General features: G+C 31.4%; 1 protein-coding gene across 2 annotated transcripts in view; it reads right to left on the reverse strand.

Annotated features, from left to right (window-relative positions):
* Positions 1–11,381, reverse strand: part of LOC114360764 (alkylglycerol monooxygenase) — a 44,307-nt gene extending 32,926 nt beyond the window's left edge. Inside the window, exon 1 of one of the 2 annotated variants that reach the window (XM_028315562.1) lies at positions 11,363–11,381. The gene's annotated coding sequence lies outside the window, so the exon portion shown is untranslated. Of the gene's footprint in view, positions 1–7,385; positions 7,646–11,362 lie in introns of those variants that run through there. The other variant, XM_028315556.1, reaches the window with a different exon arrangement.
* Between the last annotated feature and the right edge of the window lie 632 nt (positions 11,382–12,013).

Below are 12,013 nucleotides of genomic sequence, written 5' to 3' on the forward strand. Positions count from 1 at the left end.
AATAAATTGATACATGTGGTTTTTGTGATATTAAGTTGCTCGCGCTCTGCATAACTTTCGATTAACTTGTAAAGTTTATCAGTGTAAACGGATTAGGCTACTGTACTGTTTTTATTTTTAAGTTCACCTGTATCAATTATTATGTTAAGTATTTCAGCCACTGTCTGTTAGGTACCATAATTTGGTAGGTAATGTTGATGCATTTTCTATTTTGTATGAATGTATATTTCGTTTCGTTTTAAACTGGGTATTGTTTACATAGTATTAATACTGTGGTATTAATCTATCCAATCTAGCCCGAAGAAACTTTCACCTTTTCAGTTGCAATTATAATAATTATTATCTACAAGCATGGACATTGGACAATCGTATCTTAAACTAGCTATTAATAAATATGACCTTTCAAATTAGCCTTGCAGTTTCGTCCCATTTACAATCAACCTTCCTTAATCGGATAGAAAATTGACACAGTATCGATAATACATTGTAGATAAAAATAGATTCGATTTATCGATAAATCGTGACGTATTTTGTTTACATTAGTGCCGTAGGTGGCAGTAGTAAGTTATGTTGAAACAAGTTTGTAAATATTACCATAGTTTATTGACAACTTGACCTTTGCTTTGCTTGGTCTGTGATATTATGTAAACTGATTTGCATGTCGTGACCCAAGGTAAGGAATATTTCGATTTAATTACTGGAACTCAAAAATGGTAAGTGAGAAGGAATACTGTGGTAATACATAAGGGACTTTTTATAAGCTGTCAAAAGGAGAGTAAGTTTTTAGGGCAATACAAGAGACGTCAATCTTTTCTGATTTTTACGATAAGTAGGTAATTCAACTTTTATTTAAAAGTACATCAAATGATATTGCATTTGGTTATTACATTGTCTGTTTGTTTATTAGTTTTTTACCAGATTTTTTTACAAAATGATTAATGTATCGACAAATGTACGTAATTATAACTGCCTAATTCTTCGTTATGATTTTTCCGTTACTCTAACTGATAGTTTTTTGTTAACAACACGTGGCGTAGAGCGTGATTGTTAAATGATATCCAACTAACAATTAATTATCATTAAAATTCTAAAGTTTTTTCGTGAATGGGTCGAAAAAATACTAAAGATACTATACAAATAAGGTTATTAGTGCGCAGTTCATAGGGCAATGAACCGTCTTCGTTAAATATATATTTTGATGAGTGTTGCGATTGCAATAATCGAGAGATCGAGAAGTCTTTTGTTATGAAGAAATGCTTTTTATTGAAAACTTAAGTATTTGATTTAATGATTTTGGTTCATTGGGGGTGTTTTTGAGTTCAAAATTTAACAATGGTGTCGGGAATTTAACGCAAATTAAAACAAATAAATAAAGAGATTAAAAATGTAGAGTTTTTTCAAGAAACCTGCAAACTGACTAGTATTAAAAACATAAAAGTTAGATACTATACAGAAGAAATGTCATCTACCTATTGAAGTATTAAGGATATCGCACAAATGCCTACATTTTAAATGAACTTCGGACTCAATCACGCGTTATCCTTTTAGCTTATTAATTTTAGCTTATTAATGCAAATGATCAAACCGCAAACCATAAAAGTATCTTTTTATTGACGAAAAGCAAAAAAAAACCTATTAAATTCAAACACGTGCTACAAAATGAACATTTCCGCGAAATACTAAATTTAAAGAACAGTACCAGTACCAAAGCAGTACCAAAAAAAGTAGTTTTGTAATTATTTATACAGTTTTTAAACCACACAAAATAGTATGACCTCCAATTAAGGATCTAATTATCGCTTAATGATAGTTAATTCTGCATTATTTTTCCGTCTAAAGTTTGTTTTGAATTGCAAATGTTACATCATAATCATCAATACTTTTTTTTTATGTATGACAAGGCAGGTATTTGACCACCGCGATCGCACCTGGTGTTAAGTGAGATGCAGTCTAGGGTGGTACATATCTGCCCTGTAAGTGCCTTTCACTCTCGCCTTAAAAAGGCCCGGATTAGTGTTCAGGAAAGACAGCAGCAGGCAGCAAATTCCAATCCTTAGCTGTTTGCATTTTAAAAGAGTTATCAAAACGTTTAGTGCGAGCTGCTGGAATTCCAGATTTTTGGCTGTTTTTAAGGCCATAGCACCCTCTCGGAGCTCTCTTTGCTCGCCTATATGACTGTGACTTTCAGACGTGTACATCAGACAATATTTTTATTGAATAATTAACTTTTAAAAAAAATAAAACCGACTTCAAATGCGTGAACACAAAAAAAACTAATAATTAAAAATATTGCGTATAAAAAAGTTCATCCCCAATTTTTCACCCTTGGGGGTGAAATATTTTCTTCAAATTCGCATGAAACCACCCTCTTGATAATACCTATTCAACAAAAAAATAATCGTTCAAATTGATTTATAATCGGCGGAGATATTGCGTATAAAAAAGTTCATCCCCAATTTTCCACCCTTGGGGGTTGTTTTTTCTAGTATTAAATTTAAATGGGACTACCCTTGAGGTATTACCTATACGCCGCAAAAAGATTTGTTCAAATCGGTTCATAATTGGCGGAGTTATCGCGTAACAAACATAGAAAAAAAAAACATACGGGTCGAATTGAGAACCTCCTCCTTTTTTTTGAAGTCGGTTGAAAATAACATACAAGTGTCGCCGTGTATAGTTTGACGTGCTGTAGTGTGTAGGTACAGTCACGGAATGAAAAGGTTCGTCAGTTTTCAAATTGATTCCTTCAACGAATCGCGAGCACATATTACCTTTTGAAACTATGTTACAGAATAATCTCGAGTTAGAGAAAATAATCTTTAACTGTTCGTCAGTAAAGTTCAAAATTATTCAGATCAAAGTTGTTTGACGATTTATCTTGTCAAGAAGATTATTATGATTGATAAACTAAAACCTTCTTGTTGGTTCAACCTGCCATTATTATTTCTTTTAAATAAAAAAACTATTGTCAATTGGTCAATGTCATCATTGCATTGCACTGATGGGATAGAAAAATAAACAAGCAAAACCTTATTCGTTAGCAAACGTCATATTTATTTATTAAATGTTAGCAGCACTGTTTCTTGCACTGTTATGTTGGCAGGTTTGACTCTCACAGTACCTAGTGCAAGCGAAAACCGACACTAAGGTGACGAACCTTTTCATTCCGCGACTGTACTATGTTATTAAATCCTTTGTTATTGTCGCTCGGTTATTGACATAACTGTTATCATGGCCTTGATAACAGATATCAATATCTATGTTGCACTGGGCGTGCAAATCTCATAATTGAATTGTATTTGTATGTACTCGTATATGTTACGGACAGGTAGTTAAAATAATTGATTCCAAGAAAATGTAATATTTATTAAAATGAAATGTTAGTAGAAAAAAATTATATCGTAAAAATCTGGAATAATTGCCATGGTTTAGTTACGCAGTTACCATCACCTAGTCTTAAATTAAGTAAAATTAATTGTTCTATAATAAAAATCTTTATGAATTAGAAAACCGCTTAAGTCAGTCCAAGCCGTATACAGGATGGAAGTACTGTAGATAGAAAATTTTACTCAAAGAAAATATTCCTTTATTTTATAAAGAAAGATAACTGCATTCAAAGATGAAATATTGAAAAATGCATTAACTAGCAAATTATTCCTTAATCCCGTAGCAATTGCAATAATTGATCTTAAATAAACACTTTTAATAACAAAGTGGAATTTCCAACCACTAAGCCTTCTAAAGAACAATACATTTAAATCACTTGCCTTAAAACAATATAGATTGTACGTAAATTAGTCACTATGAAAACAATAGTAAGTGTCAGATATCATAATATTTAGTAGAGTCAGTCGCAAACATATTTTTTATACGTAGCCGGTGTTATCGAAAATTCTAATAAGTTTATTGTTAATGAATATTTTTTAATTACGTAATAAGGCCTAAAACCTGTGTAATTAAATAAATAAAAACAAACAAACAAAATATCTTCTAATGATCTTTGGATATCCTTACGATTTATAAAAAGGTTGATTTTAAGCGTAGGTATTACTGTCATGAATGAGTTTTAAAGATTATATTCAAACACAATTTTAATTTAATACATAGCGTACATAGTTACTAAAAACTATTAAGGGTGAGTATCTATAGACTAGATAATTTCGAAATAATGTAACGTTCTTACTAATGGTAAAATACAGATAAAATGTAGGACGTTTGGTCCATGAAAGGGTGACATTGACATTGACAATAGAAAATGTCATAGAGCGGTTCATTTGTTCTGTTACAAATCCTCTATAGTATAACATTATCAAAATGGTAAACATTATCATAATTTTTTGTTGTAGATCGTACACATCACGTTTGTATTTAATTATGCGAGGCGAAATAGTATCTCAATACTCATTTACATACAACATTGATCGTGGTCACGTGTATCGCAATGAGGATATCATACGAAAACTATGCTACATTTTTTATGCATAAAATTAAAATATTGTAGGTACATATACAATAGTATTTCAATGTCTGTTACATTAATAGACTGTTGCATTCCTAATCAATCATTAAGTCTTATGTACGCTTATACAGATGCACAGTTAAAGACTTTCCCCAAGGTTGGGTTATGTCCCCCAATTTTATAGTTAAAAGATAGAGTTCCCCAATTTTAAAGTTTAAAGATACGGGACTAGTTATTCCCACCTCTCATTCTCTCTTTCTCGAAGTTAAGCCTTGATTACACGTACCGAGAAAACGGGCGAGACAGTGCTCTCGTAGTAGTAGACGTATGAACATACGCACCGAGTAGGTACGAATTAGCGAGAGCGCTGTCTCACCCGTTTTCTACGTGTGGTCATGGCTTTAAGGTTTGACTTCCCTCCATTGCAAAGCGGATGACAGGTGACAAACAAAGGTGTAATAACCTTTAAGAAAAAATATGCACCACGGACAATTAATATCAATTAAAGTTAAAAGATGTTTGATGCACTTTTGACTGATTATTTTACATGACAATATACAAAAAATATTAACGACTTTCTTAGCCGTTTGTCCTAAAATGGGACCGGAGTTACATTAAGTAGGACCTATGCCACAAAAATGATAGAACCATCAATGAACGACTACAGTATGTAGCTTAATTTCGATCGCTACTAAAGCGCCGGCGATGGCGCCACTGAGCTTACGTATAAGCACACTAACAAGGCAAGGAGAACGGAAAACGTAAAGTACGGAAATGTAAACAGTTCCTTTATTTAATGCTTAGTTGCATTTATTGCAGTAGCTGCAATTGCAACGATGAAAACCTTCCGTTTTGACATTTAATTTTAATTATTAAAAGGATAATTCAAGTTTTACGGCGTACATGGTTTTAACGACGAGATTAAAATAATAAAAACTTTTGTAATGGTTACTTCTTGATTATAAATAACTTCATCAAAGGATTTTTGTATAAATGCAACTACCTATTTGTTAAAACAAATATTTTTATTTTATTGAAATCAGTATAATTCTTTTTTAAATTATTTTTTAAAATGTGTAAAACTCATCAGAGAACAGATTTAAGCCTAAATAAATATTTATGCTCATGCTTATTGTGCATTAATATTTATATTCTATGGGCATCGAACCCGCGACCTCTATCATAGAGTCTGGTATACAATCCACTAGGCCAGACGTTCGTCTAGTCTGAATGGGCTCAATCAATGAGAGAATGTGTCAAAGTGTGTCAATAAAAATAATTACAATCTATCAATGGATATTTAATGAATCAAACAGCTGTTTGCTAGTTGCTACAAATCAATTAAGTAACTTGTTCTATTATTATACGACAACATAAATTAAGATCGTGACATAATGGTCTTAAGGTATAAAATTATCTGACATTTTATTTTCAACAAATTTTAAATTATTCGCAAATAGGTGTAATATAAATACCCCAAATGTTTTTTGGTTCTAAGAAATAGTGTTGATTTTTTACTTATGTAGATTCCGACCTTGACGACCAATTTGCGATGTTTTTAACGTGTTATATTATGCATATTACCTACTTATTGACTAAAAAAACGATTAATGAAATAAAACTTTAATTTATGAATAAAATATACCTTTGGTAGCAAACGAATATTTAAGAGCGTTTACGCGAAGCGCGGCGTTTCAAGGGGCATCATTTGAAATGATTCGCGCGCGGCGTTTTTTAATAGTTTTCAAATGTTTATAGCAAAACAATAACAATGAATTTGTGTATCGTTTCAAAGTAAATATTTTAAAGAAGATGTTATTTTATTATATTAAGCTATTTTTATTTTGAATTAAAGAAGAATAATGGTGTAAAAATCACTTTGATTTTTGGGTATTTCACGTTCTTTGAATTTGTGATTTCTTATTGTAAAATGCTTAAATCTAAAAATTTTCTTAACTAACTATTTGCCTAAGGACCTATGCTAAATGGATATTTATGTTTGTTATATCGTTTTCACAGTATTTTTTATAAAAAAATCAGCTTGTAAACTGACGTTAAAGTGGAAATTTGAAAACCTGTGTGGACTTATCTTGATAGAATTCTTAAATACTATACTAATCGAAATATTTTCTCAACTAACTATTTAGATGACGAAATTGCCTAATTATTTATGCCTATAACATATTTGTAATGTAACTGGTTAATGATTGTAACGGGGTGAAAAAGTACTGTTTTTGCGCCAAACGGCGTAAACGCTCTTAAGCGTTGTTTACTTTGGGACTAGAATGAAGACACCGAATACTTACCTATACATTGTCATATTTTAATAATCTTTTTTTATTCTATAATTAAACATATTTTCCTTCCTTTTTTGTCCTAAGCAGAATTGTGTTTTCATTAATTACAGGGAAATGAACATTTCTCAGAATGCGACAAAAATAAAATTACTTACCTACTTAAAAGGACTCTGTAGGTCCATTATAACGTTTTGAATTATTAATGGTGTACGTAATTAATATTATAACAAGTAATAGAAACAGATGAATTGCGATAGTTACGGAAAAGTATAAAATACATAATCATAAAATATTTTGTAGTGATTATAAAGTTAATCTTTACGAGGCACTCACATTGACCTAATTTTTAAGTTACCATCATAACATATTTGTCGTCAAATTGTAATAATCAAATAGTAAGTATTAATTTTCTTAAATTAAATATAATAACTAACCTAACCAAAAAAAAAAAACTATAAATCTAACCTATCTAAATTTTTAAATGCGAAAAGTTTTTAATAACATATCTAAAGATGAATATTCAAAAAAATGCGTTATAAGATGGTCTTATTTTCTTACAAAAAGACTTGTTAAAGTATCAATGTAGATAATATAACATGAGAAAAAGATATAAACAAAACAATACTCACAAAAATATCGCAACAAAACGATAGCCGGCGTTGAATGTTCACCCACCGAGTACTTATCACATTCTAACGAACACACTGAAAATCACTAATCAGTATCAGTCTACCCTAAGATTCACGAATTAACCCTTCGACTGCGACTGTTAAAAGTTCACGCAAATTCCGAATAAAAGTTTGCTTTTTTGCCGCGTATTTTTCGATCGATCCAATCGATTCACGAGTGTCGCGCTCACGCGTAGTGGAATGAATACAAACACTCGCGATGTGGAGGTCGTATTTGTATAAATAGCCGACTGCGCTAAGCCAAGTAATATAACACTTCGAGTGCGTGCATGGCTTTAATGTTTATCGGAAGATTTTGTTTGGTTTTGTCGGGATATGTGGTGATAAATCTCAGGTTGATGGATAGATGGCATGTTTATTAACTTAACAATACTATTTTTAAAGATTTTTTATAACTTTTTGGACGTAATAATAAACACTGAAAGAGATAATACACCTTTATCTCAAAATAAAGAAGAACAAGTTTCAAGAAATCATATGAAATTGTTTGGTAATTATTTAGTTTGTTTCAGAAGACAGTTGTAGTGATAGTATTTTTTTTTATTGAATCAGGTACAAATCATGACCACTCAAGGAACAAAGTTTGCCTAGTTTATGTGTTCGAATGTTTCGTTAATCAGAAACTAGAATGTTGGCCTTTCATACCCCAATAGGCATTGGAGTGTTACCTCGTAAGTATTAATATCACTGTCGCTAGTGTGTCACACGCAGCGTGTAAATGTTTTGTTTACTTTCTGAATGGTTTGCAAAAATAGCATCACTATGGACATAGTTATCTTTAGTATTACTTTAATCACTTATTAAGGTTAAAGGTAGTTTTTTTTATTAATCGTAATTAAATATTTGGCGGGAACGCAACGCTTAGTCGCAAGAGAGTTGTAGGTACAGACATCAGCACATCAAGTAAAACATTTTATGCAGTTGCAATTGGAGCTACTTTGTAACAAAACTATACAGTGTGAGTCACGTTAAAGTGTACATATGAAAATAGATGAAAATAGACCTATTTTTATCGACAAAAAAGAGGTCTAAAATTTTTTGAGATTTTTTTTTAATTTTTTATAGAATTTTTTTTCCTCCAATTACTTATTGTAAAGAAAACATAATAACTTTTAAACTAAGCGGTATATCCTGATAAAATATAATCCTAAATAACAGGCAATACCAAAAAATTACATAAAATACACAAAAAATGCCAACAAATAATAAAAAATGATACTTTTTGAAAAAAATCTGCTTTGAAATTCGTGTTTTTTTGGTTATTTGATAAATTTCTTCAAAAAATGCCCCTATAACAGGTGGTTTTTATTACTTTGTATTATTCTCTATCGTATTATCTTTGTAAAACCAAAAATCACATGTCTCTATCCCTATCACAACATTTGCTATGATCGTTTGAACAAAGGCCTGCCACAACATTATTCTCCGCAACAGATAGAGACAATTTTAATTTTAACTAAAATGCTTATTTTACTTCGAAATCTTTTGTTTTTATTTGAAATCTAACTTGTTTTTATCAAAATTACAAATCTAGAGCCATTTTCAGTTTCGTTGTTAACGAAGCCTTGAATGGCGCGCCCGGAGAGGCTTAGTTCAAATGATCATTGCAAACGTTGTGATAGGGATAGAGACATACGATTTTTGATTTTACGAAGGTAATACGATAGAGAATAATACAAAGTAATAAAAACCACCGGTTATAGGGGCATTTTTTGGAGAAAGTTATCAAATAACCAAAAAAACACGAATTTAAAAGCAGATTTTTTTCAAAAAGTATCATTTTTTATTATTTGTTTGCCTTTTTTGTGTATTTTATGTATTTTGTTAGTATCGCCTGTTATTTAGCATTATGACTGTTTTTATTTTATCTGGATATACCGCTTCGTTTAAAAGTTATTACGTTTTCTTTACAATAAGTAATTGGAAGAAAAAAAATTCTATAAAAAAATTTAAAAAAATCTCATAAATTTTTTGACCTCTTTTTTGTCGATAAAAATAGGTCTAGTTTGATCTATTTTTATATGTACACTTTAACGTGACTCACACTGTATAGTTTGCTATGCTGTTGTAGCTCAGGGGTCTCCAAACTTTGAAGCCTTGGGGCCATAATGTTTTTTCGGTATGTTTCAAGGGCCACAACAATTTTAGTTTTTCTGCCCACCTATGCAAACATAGGCTTAGTCTTAAGATGTCGCTGGCTGGATTGATGGCACTGGTGGGCCGGATTTGGCCCGCGGGCCGTAGTTTGGAGACCCCTGCTGTAGATGAACATCTATTAAAAACTATAATACCTAGTTTCCTGAGAATAGCACCTTTTTTTGGGAGGGTTATGTTTTTTTTTACAAATTTTACTACTACCAGTAGTTTAGTGTTAGGTGGCATTCTAATGTATTATTATTATCTGTTGCTACGTGTTTACATTCAGATTGTGATAAGACCGTATTACAATATTCTCGATAGATCTCATCACTAAACGTCTCAATGATGGACATGTTATGTAAGGTTTGGGTTTCATTGTGTTTGTTTGGCACGACCCCACCGATTTGACCCTTGTCTATGAACGAATTGGGTGGTCGTATTTTTCAGAGATGTTTGTTTTTCTTTTAAGAAAATTGGACATTGGTACAGCAATTAAAAGAATCTCTGAATTGAGATAGAACAAACCTCGCACCACAGGATCACAGTAACGTTTTAATTGCATTAACATTACGAAGCCACGATTGCGAACGAAGATACGAGGTTCGATCTAATATAAATTCACATCTAAATTCAGATTCAGTAACTAAATTGACATAGTATATAATTCTGGAAATACACATCCACAGCATGAATGTAATATGTTACGATACGTTAGATCATACTATAATAAAAATAATAATCATTATAATTTTAGCCACAGAACGCTCACTGCTGAACATTGGCCTCCTCCAATGATTTCCATAACGCGCGGTTGGTAGCGGCCTGCATTCAGCGCCTTCCTGCTACCTTTATGAGGTCGTACAAAATGCTACTATAATAATATAGAAAAATATTTCATAACACTGATCTCGGTGTATTAACGCGATCTTCGGCATTGAAAGATGTTTTCTATATTATGTACAGTTTAAGTATTCAAAGGCGGTAATCGATCCTGTTATTCGATACCGCTAAGCCATATCGAACGCCTTTGGGGTTTACACACTCTGATACGTACTAAAGTCCTTAAGGAAACCGCAGTAAAGCCATTGATAATGTTGACTTTATGTAAAAAAAAACAATATTATAATAACCACTTAGTTTCCAGTAAAAAAGAAACAAAAAAAAATATTTTTTCCCTTTTTTTAGTCCCCTACCATCTTTTCGGTAATTTCTGGTTGCATACGCAGTCAAAGGGTTAAGCTTTTAGATACCATCAAAGGTTTTTTTAAATGCATGTTGTACTTTTTGAAAATATGCGTACTTACTAGGTCTAAAGTCTTCTTCGATCCCAAAACAGTTATAAGTTTTTGTTTTTGCTCTTTAATTTATTTTTGAGTAAATTATTTATGTAAATTTTATGATCTTCGATGTTTTATTTTGGTCCCCACAAGTGTTTTTTTGGCACTGGAGAGAATATTTAATGTGAATCGCAAATTAGTGGTAGCTGTCGTAAATTAGTTACTCATCGATGATTTGCCGCGGTGAATGAAAACTTAGTTAGCTAGGAGTTGCGGGATCGGTATAAGTAAAAAATAAGTAGGTAAATTATATTTTTTCTGATTATTTCATAACGGTACCCTTTGTTTCATACTAATAGGTAATCATTGTATATTAAAATTTGCTTACTTTGAAATCCTAATTAAACCCAAATGCTCAAATTCTATTTTTAGTACCAAATAAATATTTTTTATTTCTTTCTTTCAAATTCCATAAAGATAAGAAGGTAATGTCTAACTTACCATTATTATTAGCACTATGCAGTGAAGTGACAACGAAACCTATTTCGTCAATGGTTACCGCATTACCAATAGAGCAATAGTCAATACAACTTTGACTAGGCTCTGATTTCACTACACACTGTATAAAATTACAGTACAGTCAACAACAAAAATTAGGTAAAAAATAATTGTTAGTAATTTTTATTGGATTCTAGGAAATTAAAATTAGGTCGGTAATATTTTGATATTTACTTTTACAAGATATTTAAGTGTCAATTAAACACAATAGAATTAGAAACTGGTCGCAAATAACGCTTAATTAAAAACAAAAACAGTTATAGCCGTTGTCACTTACCTTGTCAAACTTACTAAATACCTTCAGAGTATTCTCAGCATTTTAGTGATATAGCAAGGGATCCCTTGTTAGGTCAAGCTTGCCATTCAATCTATTTTAACCCTACCCTTTTCAACCTCTAGGATTTTGATTAAGAACTGTCTCAGCAAATGCTTTTTAAAAGAAGTAATTTGCTTGGAGACTTAAAAGTCTAACTAACTTCTATTGCTGTCAAAGATAAAGATTTGTTTTATTTCTATAGTAAAGAAAAAGGAGGCGATGCTTTTGAAAAAAAAAGACGTTAAATAAAGGCATGATGTACAGCAATACCAAAGCTA

Source organism: Ostrinia furnacalis, unplaced genomic scaffold (genome assembly GCF_004193835.3).
Source record: "Ostrinia furnacalis isolate ACB-3 unplaced genomic scaffold, ASM419383v2 OfSCF0322, whole genome shotgun sequence".
NCBI classification, from domain to species: domain Eukaryota; kingdom Metazoa; phylum Arthropoda; class Insecta; order Lepidoptera; family Crambidae; genus Ostrinia; species Ostrinia furnacalis.